At 36.3% G+C, this 19125-nt stretch overlaps 1 protein-coding gene across 1 annotated transcript in view; it reads left to right on the forward strand.

The window, feature by feature from the left end:
- The first annotated feature begins 357 nt into the window (after nt 1-357).
- FHIT (fragile histidine triad diadenosine triphosphatase) overlaps nt 358-19125 on the forward strand; it is a 549696-nt gene continuing 530928 nt past the window's right edge. Inside the window, exon 1 of the mRNA XM_071549691.1 lies at nt 358-442. The gene's annotated coding sequence lies outside the window, so the exon portion shown is untranslated. The remainder of the gene's footprint in view (nt 443-19125) is intronic.

Consider the following 19125-nt stretch of genomic DNA (forward strand, 5'->3'; position numbering starts at 1 on the left):
CTTGTTCTGGTTGGGTTTTTTTTAATTTTTTTTTTTTTTTTTAGGGCCTAACCAAGTCTGGGTTTGTTTTATTTGGTGCTAAAATGTGTGCTGAGTTCCTTTGGAAGAGCTTTGTTGACCAGAGTCCTTTTTATTGCAAATAATTAGATACTTCTTTTTCCCCCTTTGTTAGTTCTTACATGTAGAGTGGTGTCAGTGACCAAGTAGAATTAAAAAATCCCAAACCAACCAGGTTTTAATAAAGAATAGACAAAACAACTATTAGTATTTTTGAACACCATTTTGCTTTGTTAATGCTTTATCCTTGTTTAAATCAGCTGCTGATACTGGATCTTTCCACTTTGCTTGCTTTTCCAGATCTTGGATTTCCTCAGCTCACTCCTGCCAGTTGTTCCATTTAAGTTGCCTGGTTTCAACTTCTTTGGAGCAGAAGAGAGGCAAGGTAGTGTTCCACTGTACCTTTCAAGTATCATGTTTTCCTTGCAAATATTTGTAATGAAGAGCAAGGCATACAGAGTGTGTATTTAAAAATACTTCAGGTAAAAGAAGATTAGAGCTCTGACTCCTGTAAAAAAAGGGAAGGGCTTTGGAGTACGAGTAGCTGTATAAATAGTTGTGAGTGTTTGCTGGCCCTGGTGTCACTCCGTGCGGAGGTTACAGTTTATTCTTGCTTTATACATGCACAGCACAGAAATGGTGGTTGTGTTGTAGAGATTCAGAATACTGAGTTGTCTTTACCTAAATGAAAGCTTTGAGCAGTAATGCCTTTGGCAGTATTGTCTTCTCCAGAGAAGCATCAGTTTCCTTCATTCTGAAACTGCACAGAAAAACACAGTCCTGTCACATTAAGAAAAACCCAAACCAAAGTGTAAGAATTGTTTAAAATAATTATCAATATACGACTCCATAGTAGAGTTAAACACTGGTATTAGCTGAAAATGAAACAGATTATCATGGCCATAAGCCCCTGGTAATTGTTGCTTTCTGTTTCTTCTTAGGAGGAACTCAGGAATATTTTATTGGCCAACAGTTAACAGATGGGCAAAAAGTAGAACTTTGGGCAGATCACACCTAGCAAGGGGATGATTTGATGAGTTCAGATGGCTAATATGTGGTTTTCCTGCGTTATAAAGCCTGGTACGCTGTAAACTGTATTTCCTTTGGGGAGAAAGGGTTATATTGCTTTGTGCCATGAGAAACAAGAGTATGTCTGGATGGTTGAGAGGTTTGGGTAATGCCAAATCTGATTCTTCAAAAACACATCCAGATTCTCAAACGTTTAAAATTACAGTAGACTTTTGCCAGTTTACATAGTGCATTTAAAGGCCTGCTCTGTTTAGAAGTGATGTGGCTATTCTAGTAGTAAACTTGAAAAATTATAAATAGATCTTAAAAAGAGCTGGCTTTAACCTTTTAGAGAAGACTAAAGAAAGTGTTCTAGTTGTGAGGTAAATAAATCTTTTTATTTTATTCAAAATGTGTGCTTTTCCTCTCATCGATTTGCATTGCAATATTGAATATTCCCAGTGTAACTCAACAGATTTGCATTGTAATGCAACTAGAATCAGCTGCATTTGTCAGCTTCACATTTCTAGATACTCCAAAGTACATATTTCCTGTATTGGCACTGCAGTGCATGAATAGTCAAAAACATTTATATTAATTCTTCTGAACAGAAATGTTTTTAGCATTAGCATTTGCAGAGATTTAGCAAGGATTTAGGTTCCTAAAAATCTGAAGGGTCTGGTAGGTATTGGCCTTGACAGGTCCTTTGTTGTTTAGAAGTCATTGCACACTGACATGTTGGAATAGTTTTTATATGTCATTTAATTTGTTTTCAGAATTATTTCTGAAATGCTAAAGAATAAGGCTTTAAATTGGTATAGTGCTGATGTTTGGCACTAAGGATGCATGTTATTGTCCCATTCATTGCTATTAGGCAAATATTGAAAATTAAGTACCTTCTAAACTGTTTTACTGGATTTGTGCACAAGTCTAACTGAGAACTAAGAGATAATGAAGGACTGCTAGAAAACACTAGGAAACATAAAAGGCTCAAATTTGCATTCACCTTGTATCTGGCATCTGTAAGTGAAACCAATATAATTATTCCTTAAACAGGTAGGAAGTATTTCATAGTGGCTTTGGATTTGGAAATAGCTTTTAAATGGCATTAATGCATTATTACTTTTCTAAATGGTCACTAAAATTAAGTGGTGCTTTCTGTTGTCAGTATTTTGCCTGTTTTGATGCTTTACCTGACTTATTACCTTCTTGATATTCCCTTAAAAAAAACCCCAAAACCCCCTCACATTAATTTTATATACTTTGTCCATGACCTTTTTGGCATATCAATGAATCAAAACGAGTAGCTTCATTACAGGCTTATTTAATATACTGTAACAGATCAACCAAGCTGACAGTCTTTAGATCCTCCTGTGAAAGGACTTTGAAATTACAGTTGGAGAGAAATCTGTGTCTCCTTTTTATGTCTTGTGCTGGGATATCTCCTAATGATTTCAGGCTTTCAGTCTCTTTTTAGTGCGTGTTGTGTTATTAAATATTGAACAATTATGTGGTTGTGATGAATCCTATTTCAGAATAGTAGAATTTTGTTCATTGCAGAGAAATTTTCAGTTGGAATTTGGCTGTAAAGCATCCAATATTGGAAGGAGATGGGGGAAGGACAGAAGGGAGCTTGCCTTGATCTAAGCTTTATGAATCTCCTCAGTCTTCTTTTTGATTAGGCAGATGTTTTAATGAAGAATATGTGTAGTCTTGTTTAAAATATGGTTAAATTGCTTTAAAATTTGAAAATGAAAATATGACACTAGGAAGGGTTTATTCTGTGCTGGCAGTTGTTTTTCCTTTGTTTTTTAGTGTAACATTAGTTTTTGACCATGTATGTGAACCTTCTTCATATATTGCAAACATGAATATGGAGGCAACATTGGAAAAGATATAATCATTCTACATTATTCATGGAAAGTTTTCTGTTTATAATAAAACCCACATTGTAACTAGTTCTCTGTTGTATGTTGAGACTGCATGATGCAATTACTGATAATATTTGCCAGTATTGTAAGAAACCACCTATTGTAGTAGATGTGACTCATTTCCAAGTGCCAGGGCTCTGTTTGCAAGGTCAGAATGCTCCACTCTGACAGACTGTGCAAGTGTCTGTACACAGTGATCAGCTCCCTTCTCAACCTTCCTGATAAGCTGAATAAATTAAACTCCTTAATAGGAAAAGATTAGGATATCAGATAGCTGTTGCTTGCTGACAAGCTCTAAAATTCTCTGTGAGCAAAGGAGAGAGAAAAAGTACAAAATAGTGTGGCAAAACAGGAATGTGATGGTTGCCATAATCTAAAAGAACTGTCTGGCCTACAGCAAGTTCAGAGAATGGATCAGTGACACAGAAATGGGGGAATGCTGCTTGGGAAGGAACGCCTGGTTCATGATCACACCTCGACATGTCTTAGCTCTCAGCAACACAGAGGTTGCACATTCTGAATCTGAACAGGGCTTTAAGTTCCCCTCGTTAATTCTTCTCATTTCATCAGGCAGAAGTACTACAACTACCTGCAGTAACCTGTTTTGAAGCTTGCATAAATTGTGAGGCTTCTTTCTTTGTTTTTCCAAGTGTTGCAAGCAATGGTCAGCTCTGGTGGCTAAAAAATGGTTGTAACTCCTGTTGTAACATCTGTCCTTCCAGAAAGGAAGGTGCTGTCATCTGGTTTCAATGGGAAATATTTGTGAATATTTCTGAGTACTTTTGTTTCTTGTAACTAGGGAGTTTTTCCTAGTCAGCACTGCTTGTCACATTATTTATGCTTCACATTCTGATATTTTTTACCCATTATCTCTGAAAAATCTGAGATAATCAATGTAACTGGGAAGCTTTAAGTAGCCTCCTGTATGCTGGGTGATCAAGGAGGCAACTACAGGGCACTCCTATGAAACCTGATTTATAAAATGTTTGTGTAAATTACTTTTTCTTTTAGATGTCAGCTCTTCAACTTAAGCGAGACAGAAACCTGCATAAATGGCAGAAAAGGCTTTTCTCTCTACAGCTGAACTGTACAGCTTAGCAGGATATTGAGGGCGTGGAATTTCGGAGGAATCTTTCCTGAACCTGAGACTCAAGAAAATATATTTAAAGATAGTTTTATTTTGGTAAAATGTTATCTTTTTTCCGTTAAGTATAGTTTTATCATCTTTGCTGCTACATGGAACCTGAGGCAGACTAACATTGTGCAAATCTGATTAAAATTATCTGTGCTGTTTCAAAGGTCAGGTGCACTCAGTGAATTTGCTTTCAAATTATTTTGTTTATTCTGTGTACGTATGCATCTTGAGCTCTATAAAGGTCAAGAGAGGAGATTTGTTTTGGAATTTAAAGAAGTTAGGTTTTACTGCTGGTAGCCCTGGTTAGTTTCATTTGAACTAATGAAAATTATTTTCCTGTCAGTTTTATTTACCCAGTGAAACTGTTTTTTAACTATGAGGTAGGTCCATTTGAAAATAAGACAGTATTAGTAAGGCATTTTATTTTTTCATATTTTATGTGATCTTAAAAATTAAGTCCTGTATCTACAAATTAAATAGTAGTTTTATTTGGGTTTTGGTTCCTTGGCTTCTTGAATTCATCTGATAGACTAACTATTTTCCTAACTAGAATAATGTTTTTAAAGGCTACAGAGTGTTTAACTGTCTCTTGTCACAAATGGTTTAATAAAATAGGTGGGGTGATGCAATTCCTTTCAAATTCATAACAGTCCTGCTTATTAATGTTCAGGTTGAATAAAATAACCGCAAAAGAATTCATGTGTGTGTCCTGAAGCATAACTAATTGCAGTTTTCAGTCACAGAACCAGTGACAATTAGTAAGGAAGTGGGATTATACAAAAGAAACTGCATTGTAAGGAGCCTAATTTTTGGCCTATAAAGGCTGTTATATAAACCCTCTTACCTTCCAGATCTGTCTCTAGAGTTGTTGAAATATTTCTGTTGAGTTTTTTAATGATAACTCATAGCAATGAAGAGATTTTCAAAACAATAATAATGATGATTTTTCACTAAACCCTGACTATCTTTTTCAAAGTTTATATTCACTTGGAAAGTCTTGAGCTGTTTAACCAAATCAGATTTTTATGTCAAAAGCATTTCTGAAATTTTCTTTTCTGACTATAGGAGATGAAATCTGAATGAGGCAGAACACGCTGATTGAATGAACATAGTACTGAAACTTAACAAAACTATATTTTAGTGCACATTTTACTGAAAGGATGGGCATATTTTTCAGTTATATGAAAGGTTAGAAAATTGTTCTGAGTCTCTTTTTACGTGTAAAAGAATATAAATCTCATCAAGGCAGTTGTGGTGCTTTCAGTGGTAAGTAATAGATGTCTTTCTAAGGAGAGCACTCACCTTCCTTGCCAAGGATTGAGTCAGTGTGTATTTAATCAGTAGCTTCTTTGGTTTGTGTGGACATAACCAAGCTTGGATATTAGTAGCAATAGACTGGTCATAGTTTAAATATTGCTTTAGTAAATTGGGTATTTGGGCACGCTGGTTTACTCTGTTTTCATGTGGCAAAGAGTTGACTGCTGGGTATGTACTTTGAGAGACACAGGAGGATGGTGAGGCCTGGACTCGGTGCATTTCCTTGGGGGAGTTTTGACAAGATGCTGCTACTGCTTTGAGGCTTTTTTTTTGATTATCTGCTTCTTACTAATTAGTATAATTTGTAAGCTTCCCTCCACTGATTCATTATTGTTAGTAGCAGGCACTGTCATTTCTCTTTACCTAAGTCTTTTCAATGAGAAATATTTCTCTGTCAGCTTTTCATCAGTTTTGCTGTCCATTAAATAGCTTTAGTGTTTTATACCTGTTGTGAGACATACCCTTCCCAGTGCTGCAACTGAAGCAGTAGCTGTTAGGCCTCTGCAATGTGATTTAAGAAAAATTAAAAACTTTTCAAAATTTGGAAACTTTAGGATATTTGGAGTACAACTTAGAATATGCTTTATAACATAAATATTGTATGTGCTTGACTAACTTTGAAAAAAATTCTGTTAAATAATATTTTATCCTGGTTTTCACTTTCCCAGGTGTCTGGAAAAAATTGCCTTCTAGTATTGTGATATTCACACTTTCTACATTATGTTAATTCTGATATATGACTTGTTTCAGATTTGCATAGCTGGGATAAAATCTCAACATGACTTACACTGTAGTGACTTGTCTCCGAGTGGTGACTTTGAGAATCAGAATTAAAGAGCAAGTATCAGTATCTAAATGCAGGGAAATAGAGAAAAATAGAAAGAAAGAAAATGTAGAGTGTGAAAATATTGTTCTTCAGGGAAAGATTAATAACAGTTGCTTCTGAGAGTGATATATAAAGCCTGATGTTGCACATAGTCAGAATTCAGGCTTATATAAATACTCTGAATACTACTTAAAGCTTCTAAAATTATTTTCTTCCAGAATTGTGCTGTACTATGGAACCAAATTCATATTAATATTAATGGCTTTATACATAATAAAACATTGATACCAGTGTTTAGCCTGGAGAAGAGGAGGCTCAGGAGAGATCTTATCACTCCCTACAGCCACCTGAAAGGAGGGTGTGGCCAGGTGGGGTTTGGTCTCTTCTCCCAAGCAACCAGCAGTAGGACAAGAGGGCACAGTCCTAAGCTGTGCCAGGGGAGGTTTAGGTTAGACATTAGGAAGAAGCTCTTTAAAGAGAGAGTGATTGAGATTGGAATGAGCTGCCCAGGGGGGTGGTGGAGTCACTTGTTTGTTGACGTGTTGTGGTGGATTGTCTAAGCCCACAAGGTTGCATCGGTTCTGTTGTGTGTTTTCTAATTCATGCTGTGTGTGGAATGCAGGTTGCTGGGCAGCATGTGCTGGGACACTCTTACTTTCATCTTCTCCTGGATATGGACTGCAAACAGTGGAAACTAAAGATGAGCACAACTTATGGTTTCCAGAATACAAAGGATACAAATTCCTTGCTGTTCCTGCATGCTGTGTGTGCACCTGTGATGTGAACTATCAGGGGCTGGTATTGTCTTCTGGCAGCAGCACTGCTGCTCTTGTGCCTCTACATTCTTGAAGCTGAAAAGTTGTGGCTGTATTCCTCCTTCTTTGCTTCAGAGATGTTCCATCATAGACATAAATAATGTGTGTGAAACATGGAGGTAAATGATGCTGACTATGAGCATTATTCATTCTGTCCATATATATTATGTGTTTAGGTTTTTTATCCATTTAGGGTTCTATGTTCATAATTGACTGAATTAATTATGCAATTTTGAGTTCCACTTTCTTTTGGAGAATGGAGACTATGTCTTCAGGAAGCTTGAAATAAAAATTGGAGAACACAAAGAATTAAGTATTGTCAGTGTTGATGAAAAACATAAATCAGAAAAAAATTGATAACATTGTTTAAATGGCTTCTCATAAATGCGTAAGAGTCTCATTAGTACAACATCAGAAGATGAATGAATATTAATGAATGAGATCAAAGATATTTAGAAATCAAAGCAAGTAAACAATTATTTTTAAGAATTATGTAAGTTTTTAACGGCATGAAAATATGAATCTTCTAAACTAAATAGCTCCATAAGAAGTTTTTCTTGAAAGTATTTTTTCTGAAAAATTTTATGTTGAACTAGAAAGTGAGTATGTAACATAAACCAGAAAAATATACACATCAAAACCTGACATATATAAAATGTCTTGCATACGCTGTATCAAAATACCTAAATTCAGCTGTGGAATCTAAAAGGCTGGGAATTTACACTTGGCTGAAATCCATGATTTGAGTTTGACTCAGACTGTCAACACCTATTGCTAAATATTGAGAAGGAAATTACTTTTGGATGTCTCAGACTTTTGCTGTTTCCTTCTGCATTTCTAGTACTATTGGACAAAAGTTACCTGTGCTGAACATACATATAGTGTAATTCTGTTATAAAAATAGGTTTGCATGTCATTTAATACCGATTTTATCATCAAATGTCAAACCAGAACTATTTTCATCTCAATATCTCCTTTTCCAAATCTTTTCTAGCAGTGTGATCTGTATACCACAGTTATTTAATCTTTGAACTGTGTGTGCCAGTAGTATTGCATGGAGTATTTTGTCATCATAATATAATGCTAGCGAATCCTCCAAGATTTAGAGAAATTATTGGAATAGTTTATTAAATATTACTTTTCCTGTACATTTACATGTTTACTAGCATTCCTTTTTTATTCAACTAAAAATAAAAAATAATTTATTGCATGAGATGAGGGTTTAAACAAAATAATAGGTCTATACATGAGTTCAGATGTCTTTTAGATTTCTTTCTGCAATTAAAAAAAATTGTATAGCTGTAAAATCTTTCTTTAAAATTCTGTGAGGATTTCAATTCATTTAATCCACAAAGGTAATAAGGGAAATATTACTCCAAAGGAACAAATCCCCAAGTGCAGCACGAGGGAGTACTCTGATCATAAAGTGCCTGGTGGCTCTGGGCAATAGTGACATTATTTGACAGTTTGTGATTCCCAAGAACTTTAATGGCAAAGTAGGCTTGCGAGAGGATTCTTCAAATACTGTCAAAGAAACAGTTTCGTTCTGAACCTAGATATAAAGCTAATGGTATCTAACAGCTTTTAGTGTCACTGAATCAAATTCCTCAAGTAGAAAGAACGGTTGACATCCTGTTCTGAAGTGACCGTATGTTTGACCCAGTTTTGCCATCGTGGTGTCATCACAATCGTATCTCGCTGCCATGGGCTCTTGGAGGCTGACAGGCGGAACAAGTTGCTTTAGTTCACACAGCTCATCTGTCACACTGAGCAGCTTGCAGGTTTCTATTATCTGAGTGAAATGTGCAGCGAGTCCTTCTCTCTGCTCTCTGCCGATCAGCGTCGTCAGCAACTGCTCACACCCCCGGTAATGGAGCGAAATGAAATGTTAGACAAAGAGAGTATAAAAAATATTTACAGGGATGCAAATGTAAGCCGTATTTAATAATTAAAAGGCTTGTGGTTCAAAAGTAAGAAAAAATATCTGGGATAGAGGGAAAGTTAATTTCCAAAGAAAGAGTGCAATTACCTTATCTGAAGTGAAAGATGAAAAGCTTTTAGTTGTATATATAAGATCTGATACAGTTTTATTAATTCAGTAGGCCAGTGACAGGCATCTCAGTTTTCATCATGAGCACTTGCTTAGCATTTAAAATGTTCAAATTTTAATGGAAATTTTATTATATTTTCCTCAAATAGTGCAATAGAATTTTGTACACTAGGCCAAATCTTGCTATAATCTCCATGCTTTTTGAAGTTCTGCAGTGAGAGCAATGTTAGGGCACTGAGTTTGTGCATGTTGCTCTTTGAAGTTCATATGTGGCTGGCTTGGCTGCTTTATTCTTGCAATAATTTTTACTTGTCCTTTTTGAGAGTATTAGCAACAGAAGGACAAACCATAATGCTTAGTAAATGTTGATTAGAGGATTTCCCATATTAAACATAGGAAAAAATTTTCCCAGCCCATTATGGGATGTCTAGTTTTAAAAATACTTTTACTAGAGTAGAATTTCCAAGTAGTACTTCAGCTAGTAACAACCACAAACTGATTTCTGTTTGTTATAGTAATAATGATGGTGGCATTCCACAAGCAAAATGATTCATGTGTGGCCCAAGTCAGGAATGCCCTGTGGTATTTAAAAATGAGATAGATTATACTGGGGGAGAAACCTGCTAATAATGCTTTATTCAAAGTAATGCTGTACAAAATTATTCAAAAGGAATACACGAGTTGATATTTTCATCGTGGAAATAATGAGCCAAACCACACAATCTGATGAAAAATAGGACTATGGAATGTATGGCATACGTATGAATTAGGAAGATATTTATATCTTTTGGCTTTACAGCTTCAGTGGAATAGAAAGGGTCATTCCGTGCTGATCGATGGATATGTGGTGAATTGCACAAGATCTGAGAAAATGAGGATTGCATTTATCATATCTAAGGGGAATGTCAAAGTGTGTGTCTGCCTATAACCCCATCAGTGGTAAAATGATGACAATATGCCTTTGGGAGATACCAATCAATATGACTGTTGTAAAGCTCAACAACGGCTGATGGCATTTCGTCTGATGAGTTCTGAGAATGGCTTAGAGAGCTATGGAAAAAAAATAAAAAAAGAAAAACATCATCTTTGTACCCAAGACCTACTTACAAAAAGTTTGAAATAAACCTCATAAAAATTAAATTGGACATAATGTTCTAGGTTTGAAAAATTAGATAAAGATGTTCAGCTGAATTCTATTCAGCTGGTGGTCATTGTAAAGAGCTCCTGCATCAATATCATTGTTGAGAGCATAACACAGAACCTGCCCACGACAGGGGCATTGGAACTAGGTGATCTTTAAGGTGCTTTTCAAACCAAACCATTCCATGATTCTATGAACCAGAAGCACTTCTGGTGGTCTTGAACACTGAGTTTGTAATGAACTCCCCAGAGTACAGTTGATGATGATTCATTCAGAAAACCCACTGGTTTGCTCAACAGAAACAAACCCTATGATTTCTGACCAGAATAAATCAATGGCAGTGTCACAGATGAAGAATATTCAAACAAGTTCTGAAGTAAAATGTAAGTGAACAGGAATATTTTAACCAGTCAGCAGAAAGCTGCTGTTTCTGTCACGAAACTCATAAAATATAAAGACTAAAATGTATTTTTATATATTTTTTTTCTTTTCATGGCAAAAGACTGTGAAATCTGAGTCAGTTTTTCTGTGGACAGGACAGAGGGATTTCTGAGAGCATAACCCAAATACATGCTGATAAAAACATGTAATGTATACATGAACACTAGAAATCCCTTTAAAAATTTTCAACAGTGGTGAAGATGAAAGCACTTGAAATCTGGGTCCTAGTTCTTAAACTGAAGTTCCCAGCTAGTAGATGTGCAGCTTTGTCCCTTGACCCATTTTTGCTGGAGTGGGAATCTTGCTCCTTATGTTACTAGTCCTCATCTTACTAGTCTAAATCATTTGAAGAATCATTATAATTTAGGTACAATTCTGAAATTAAAAGAGGGAAGAGGATAGAAATGTTGGGGTTTTTTTGTCTCAGTGGAGCAGTAGTGAGGTGCAGATAGGAGGTAATTCTCCATCACTTGATTTCTTGATTTCTTTGTCCAGAAAAACTGAAGGAAAGATTCTAAAAAAATTGGGTTTTGACAAATTTGTGGGTTTTTATTGTGTTAAAATTAGATCAAAATGGTACAGAATGTTGCTAGAGTGGTGTATAGATGCATAGTAGTAAAGATCAGGAGAGATCACTGAAGTGTTTAGTTTGATCTCCTATGTCAGGAATGCAACTTTCACTCATTTCCCTGGATGGAGGCACATAACTTGTGTTCAGCTAAACTGCATCTGCTGGAAAGCTTGTCTTCATTTGAAGAAACTGAGATGGCGAAGAGATGGATGAGCATCCGCTTCCTTTGGTAATTAGTTCTACTTGTTTGTTAATCATCTTTCAGATTAAACTTTGGTTTGTACAAATTGGTCTTTTGGCTGTGTTGAGTTGTCTCACTCACATGCAGGGCAGTTCCCTTTGACTTCAGAGGAAATCAGTACTGGCCAAAACTGCTTTAGCCTTGGCTCACCTCTCCATGCATGTGACTGCTGGATGACTTTAGTGTTCTGACGAAGGACTGGTGTCGTTAAAACAGCAGAGAGAAGCAACATCCATTACTACAGGCTTCTTTCTTACAGTAGCAGCTGAACAAAGTAAACATGATTATTAATGTATAGGCCAAACATTTATATGTGTATTTATTATCCCTTTGTAGCCTTGAAGTACAGAAAGGAGGTACTCCAAAGGTAAGTATGTTACATTGCTTTGACAAACATTGCCTGACACCCTTTGTGTTACCTTCCCAGATCTGAGTGCACACATTAAAGATAGAGCTGACAGGACAACTTCTTTTGCCACCTGGCTTCCCTATCACACAAAAGTGCTGAGTGATGGTTAGAGGGAAAATGTAAAGAAAGTTGATGTGCTGAGGGTCTCTAAATCTTAGAGAATAACTGCTGACTTCTGCTTTGTTCACAGTGGTTAAGTTGTGCTGGTGTAGTTAAGTTTGCAAAGATTAATGCAGTGTATTTAAAAATAAATGCACTGGTACTGCGTCTGGTCCCCAGATTAATAATGCCAGGTGAGAAAAACAAGAAAATTGAAAGTGGCTTTTTAATGGTTCTTCTGAATTTGCATAAGGCTTGCTTGTGTAGTAGTATGCATCAAGCATTTCTACAGAAAGCAGGAAATTAAGATACATAATGCTGCATAACTGCGGATTTTTCCCTATGTATTAAGTGAATAAATACCTAAAATACAGGTAGCAGAGCATAATAGCTGTTTGTGTATAAAATATCATAGTACCTTTAGTCTTCAAAGATAGTTCAGCATTCTGTAAGTGGAAGTAGTTTTCTTGCTAAATAGAGATTGGTTAATATTTCAGGCACTCTGACAGAGACACATTTTTATCAATAAGGTATTTTGGTGAGATTCAGATATAATACTGTGTTTGTTTCAACAACTTCATCTTTTAATTTTCAGATTTTTCTGTTGTCACTTTTAGAAAGTTGCACTGTGGTAATTAAAGAAGCCTCCAACATAAAAGAAAGATTTAGAATTTCAAGATAGTCACATTATGCAGTGAAATTTAAGTTGATATGAATTTGTGGTGTTTTAAATTGTAAATCACTATGATCAACTGTTTAAACACTGCTTAAACAACAGATTTATATAGTGTAGAAGGAGCAAATGTATGCTTAGCTGTGTGGCACAAGTTTGTTCTTTTTTTGTCTGATCATGTTTGCATTTTATGACATGGCAAATTAATTTTTAATATTTATATGCAGTTAAGCTGTTAATAGATAGAAGAATATATTAAAAAAAGAGGTTGGTGCAAATATTTCCCATGAGTAGAAGTATTTTCAAAGGAAAAGTTGTAAGAGAACCACGAGAGTGTACTTATGTATGTGGCAGCAGCACTTTGTAGGTTTACAGCTGTTTATGCCTGTCTAATCTTGTGTTTATCTACAGTTATCATGGTACCGGTGGTGTTCTGTGCCATGGGTGACCTTCAGCCACATAACCGTCTTGTATTTATCTTTAATTTAGATGAATTTGGCTTCTGTTTCATACACACACTCCCCCATTTCTTTCTCCTGTTCTTTATTTGGATACAGAGTGGAAGTGTCTGTCAGATCCCTTGCAGTGTCTGTGTCCTTTAGGTGGCACATCTGCACAGCTGCTGTCAGACGCTGTTACCTGAGTTAATTGTCAGACTTGCTTTTCCTTGGAGGGATCCTGGCAAGAGGAAAAATCTCCTCCTCTGAGGAGGTCATTAATTCTGCCCTGGTGTGAGCACATTTCTTAGATGCCACAGTCCATGCCGATAGAAGCTCTTCACACCCTCTTTGAGAGCTGGTGAATATGAGCCAGCTCCGTCCTGAAGCTGCTGTCTCACCACTTTAGCACTAAGTTAAACTCAAGCTACTATGATTTGCCCCCTAGCACCAGTTACTGATCTGGGTTTGATGTCAAATTAAAAGAATCATGCAGCTTTTCTTGGGGTTGAAGAGGCAGTTTAGATCTGTCCTTAGTACATTAGTAGGATGTGAAGCAAACAGGCTGGAGGAGTAGGAAATGGCAGTGAAGCATCTCGACTGTAGAACCTTGTCCTTGGCTCTCGTGGAATTGCATGGGGTGATCTCTGTGTCTCATTGGGAGCCTGATTGCTTTGCTCTTGAGCTTTCAGCAGGCCTGGTGAACTGAATCAATTTGTCTTTTTGTGAGAACATGTGGCTTGAATTCCTGATTCTCTGAGCATGTTTGTGTTTGAATTGTGATTAGTCTGGCTCCAGAGAGATAAAACAGAAGGCAACTTTGAGAAGAAAGGAATGCAAGAGCCTTTCCTTCATCAATTCGATGCTCAGTTTGAATGTTCAGCAATGGAGTTAAGAGATAAAACAGTTCTCTTTCCTGTATGAGGCCAATTGTCATTTTCTTTACATGAAGTGTATATTTGGAATCGTTTAGGTGGTAAAGACCTTTAAGATCACTGAGTTCAACCACTAGCAAAGCATTGCCACTAAACCACATCTCTAAGCACTACATCTACACATTTTTAAAATCTCTCCAGGGATGGTGCCTCAACCACTTTCCTGGGCAACCTATTCTGGTGCTTGACAACAACAACCAAAAAAAAAAATGATGGGGGGGGGGAAATATTCAGTGAAATTATACACCTAGACTATTAGTGAAAATGAGCAATTTTTTTGTGTAGTATTGAGCAACCTCTGGTAGGAAGGGAATAAAAATGTCTGCCTTTTGTCTTGGAATATTAAAATAAATAGCTGTTGCCCAGCTAGAAAGGACTGAGGGAAGAGAGAGAAATACTATGTCAAAACAAAGCTGAGTTTTGGTGGTACTGACTATCTGGAAGCAAATAATCCTAAATACTGCCTTGCCTGTACTGCAACAGGGGAAGAGCCCAAGAGATAACTTTAGTCAGGGCTACAGAACACCACGTTGTATTTGAATTTAGGATGCTGATGTACCCAGAGTGTATGAAAAGTGGGACTTGCTTATCATGTCACCAAGAAAAGAGTTCTGTGTACAGATGATTTCAAAAAAGTCTCTGCTCTTCCAATAGTTAAAAGGAAATAACCAGAGAAGGACAAAAAAGGGTGGAGGAAGAGTGACTAAAGTAGGAAAAAAACCTCCACCTTAGTCACTGGCCTATCACTACCTGGCAATAATGGTGCTATTTATTAGGTGGAAAGATGGAAGTGTTTAGGAAAAGCAGTCCATTTGCAAAGCAGCAGACTGTGTATTCACGTTGTTTTACTGCTTGCACTGCAGTGGATCTAAATTTGATCAAGTATCTTTGTCATTGAGAGGCAATAAATGTTTCCCCACTAATTGTTTTTAATGCATTTCTTTTAATTTATTGTGGACCTGGGATTTGGAAACACTAAAAGTTGCTCCGATTTCACATAGGATCAGGAGCAGTCTTACCTTGGAACAAAACAGGGGTGTCCATTTCCTAGAGGAAGAAGTGTGTTCCCTGAAGGCATTTATATTTCAGCAGATTAATTTAGAAACGGCTTAATTAGTGAAAGCAGCCTGTTTTCCAAACCACCTCCTTCATATGTCTAAGATTTCTAAAACAACTTTCTGTAGTAGTTGTTTACTTATGAGATGACTGATTTTAATATTTTTCTGGGACAGTTGTACATCAGAGGCCTCACTGGGTTATATGGATATTCTTTGAAAATACAGTTGCATTGAACAGCATAGATTTCATTTTTTAAACTAAGTTACCTGAGTTTGGAAGTAGCTGCCTTTGGAAACCTGATGTGTCCTGTAGAAAGCAGCATGGTAGAATGGGAGTGTGTGGTTAGTATGTCCTTTTTAAATAGAGAATATTTATAGTACTAGAATACCAATTACATTATTGGCACAGCAGAAGAGCAGAAAGGCGATTGCTTGAATTAAGGTGACATTGCGTGTGAGCGTGAGCGAATTTAAGTTCCCTCTTACCAAACACAATTGGTAAGCCCTTAGAATCTCCAAATAAATACTTGTGCTTTAAGGTCAGGCCAGACCTCATGGATTGCTTTTCCTTTCCCTGATAAAAGCGGATGCAAGCATGCCAAATTGCTTTGCTCCAGCTTAACCCCAGCACTGTTGGAATTCATAAATGCTACAAAAGAAAAGCTTATTACCGCATACAACAGCGAAGTGGAAAAATGTCATGCCTACCTACCATGCTGGAAAGGGGAGACAAATCTTTTTATTCTTTTACTAAGACTTGGGGAATAAAATGAGGAGTGGATGTGATGCTTATAATCAAGAATTGTCTTTCATACTTTTAGTGGATATCAACCCAACACTTTCTGTTGTCTATCTGGTGTATTTTCTCTGAAATGAGACAGTAAAGGAACTTCTTTTGGTATTGAATTAGAATACTATGCTGTATTTAATTTTTTAAAATTTTCTTTTACTTATAATAACTATGAAACAGCTGCTTCTCTGAAGCTTTTGGTTTAAGGATAAATAGTTCAAATAGTGGCACATCATTTAGTAGATGAAACAAAGCAATGCTGCAGACAGGCTTCTTACAGTCTATAGCAGTACTGGAAATGACATCAATGGGAGCTTTGCTATGAATTGGTAACAAGTACATAGTTTTAAATAACCTGGACAAGAAGAAACTACTTCTAAAATAGAGCACTTGAGGGAAAAGTAGGTTTTCACACTATCAACAGTGTTCTTTGAAGGCTGGGAGAAGAAACAAAACACTGTACCATAGTACAGTGAGGTAAATCATTACATTAATTGAACACTTGTCTACTCGCAGCAGTTTTGTTTTGTGAATGTCAGTAAGAGGAATTACTGAAAAAAGAAGTAAAATGGAAGTAGTAGTGGCAAAAGTGTGAAACAAAGCAGTTAACATTCATAAGCTGTAATTGTGCATATTTGTATTAAGTTCACTTCCCTAAAGGTGGTTTAGTGGTGTTGTACAGTAAGTACCTGTAATCAACTTAGTTAATCTACAAATAGAATTTTTTTATTATTAATATGTTCCTCAGTTTTTAAATGAGGATGACTAATGTCTTGTGTCTTATCAGTGAGTATTATTTTATTTCATCATAAATGTAATACAAAATCACTGTAAAATTGAAATTCTACATCTAACGGTGTTCAATCTATTTGTTTTGGAAGGTGGTACTTAAATCTGAATGTCTCTCATTGGAGTTGCAAGCGTGAAACAGGGCAGGTAATTCTCAACCTATTTAATGGACAGCCTGTCAGCCCAATGAGATACGGACAGGATTTTATGGGATGCAGATGGCAGAGGAGAATCTAGTATTTCACTGCTAGCATGAGTTTTTAATTTCCTTTCCAATGACAATCCAGTTATTACTTTGGTAGTTTTCTCACAAAACATGGTGTGTGGCTACCTCATTAGATTGCTTTAAAGCCCATTGGTAATGCTGATATATTTCTCATAATCTGTTTGCCTTGGGTTGCTGTTGTTAAAGGCTAACTTCTCAGTCCTGGGAAAAAAACTTGTTCACTGGGCTAAATATGAAAAATGCATTATGCTTGATGTTATGCTTGATGTTCTTGGTTAAATATAATGTGAAAGAGTTCTCTTTATACTGTGTCTCTTGAAACTGTAGCTTCTGGGCAGAAATGGCAAAAAGATGTTCAGATTACAGTTAAAGGGATTCTACTTAATCATAGTTGGTAAGGGATTAAACTTTAATCATTCAATTAAAGCTTTTGGCCCAACTTTTTTTAACACAAGATTAGTAAAGAAAAAACTTGGTCTGAGTGAGCATGTGTTGCTTGACACTGCAAACAGCATTCTCGGTGCACTAGGTACTGCAAAATTGTAAAGGAAAGGTTTCCATTTGAAAGGTAGTTGAAGAAATCATATACTAGGGTTTTTTTTAATATGCCTTAAAATTATCCCCTAATGAAACCTACATTGCCAAGGCTTCAGCCAATGGAAACTGCTGTACGCTTTTAACTGTTAAAAAGGGAACTTGCATTTTTCTGTGACAGCAGTTGAGACTGAAAGATGGTTTTATGATATTTAAAGGTACTCAAACTCAGTTGCAGAGAACTGAAGTCACCAGGAAGATTAAGGAAAGAGTTTTGAATAATTAGCAGGAAAATTTGAACCATTCAATTCATTTCATGTAGCCTCAAAGTAAAGACAAAACCAGTGTTTGACACCATTCACCTGTCTTTTGTTTTGTTGAAAACATTTCTGAAGGAGTAGCCACAGAAATACATCATCACCCTGGCAAAGGAATTCTGTTAGGATTAGAAACAGGGATAATACTTGTCACTGCACATTGGTACCCTTTAAACTAATTCAGTTAGGAAGGCTATCAAATCCAAAATCCATTTTCAAAAAAGACATTCTTTATCAAGCACTCCTGAAATTGTGGTTTTGAACTCTTAGTAGAAATTATATAAACATTGTAATTTTGTCTTTCCCACTGTATACTGTCAGTAGGAAAAGCTGGGTTAATTCTGCAAGAGTGTCAATTTATAGCTAGAAATTGTAATTTTCATTATTGCTGTGTAATTTGGGCATTATTTTTGCTTATCCATACTAGATGTATGTGGTGCCATTTCTGTATGATGATAAAGTGTAATATCTAAATAATCAGACAACTGCAAATGCCATATCTTATGTTAGAGTATTTCAACAGCGTTGCACTGTACTTTTCCCAGTGCATTTTAAATAAGCTATGTTATAAATCATCCAAGGACAAGTCTTTTGTCAGAGGTGGTACCTTCTGTTTCACTGGTGACCCTTATGGAAAAGAGGAAAAAAGGCACCTCTGGACATTTTTCCTTCTTATCAACTGTCTAATTATTTATTTCCCTGTGCATATTGTGCTGTAAAGTTTTTTTATAAAAGGGAGGGAGGAGGAAGATGCTTTTGATACTATTGGTCTAGGAGAAAAATTGTTGGAAGAGGAGATCTCTCCAAAGGAGGACACCCAGGGAAGAAGCATTAGCAGTTTCAAAGAGAAGAAAGACATGTATGGGCAGCTCCCTTTGCTTGGGAGGGGTCAGTTTGGGTGAAAACTTTAAAAAGCATAATGATCCATGGAAATTGTCCATGGGAGCATCCATACTATAGAATGCCATGTATTGAATTAAGTTCACAAAGCAAGGTGCCATGTGAGGGTATGGGTATGTACATCTGTCAGAACTGTAGTCTAATAAAAGCTTTTCCTGGGTTTTGTAGAATAAGTAGGATGTGCTTGGGAAAATGAGATGTTGGTTTGCTTGGGAATGTGACAATTCCGAGTGCCCTTGAGTTCTTTTATTACAATGACAATGGGGTTTAGTGTTTTGGTCGACACAAACAGGTAGAAAGAACAGAGACAGCTCCAGTTCTCTTCAGCAGTGAGATGAACTAGAGTTAATAATGTATTACTGTACTTCAAAAACTCTTCTGAGAATTTTTTTCAGAAGATATTTTGACGAGTTCAGAGAGAAGTT

The sequence above is a fragment of the Pithys albifrons genome, chromosome 3 (genome assembly GCF_047495875.1).
Source record: "Pithys albifrons albifrons isolate INPA30051 chromosome 3, PitAlb_v1, whole genome shotgun sequence".
In the NCBI taxonomy this organism is placed as follows: domain Eukaryota; kingdom Metazoa; phylum Chordata; class Aves; order Passeriformes; family Thamnophilidae; genus Pithys; species Pithys albifrons.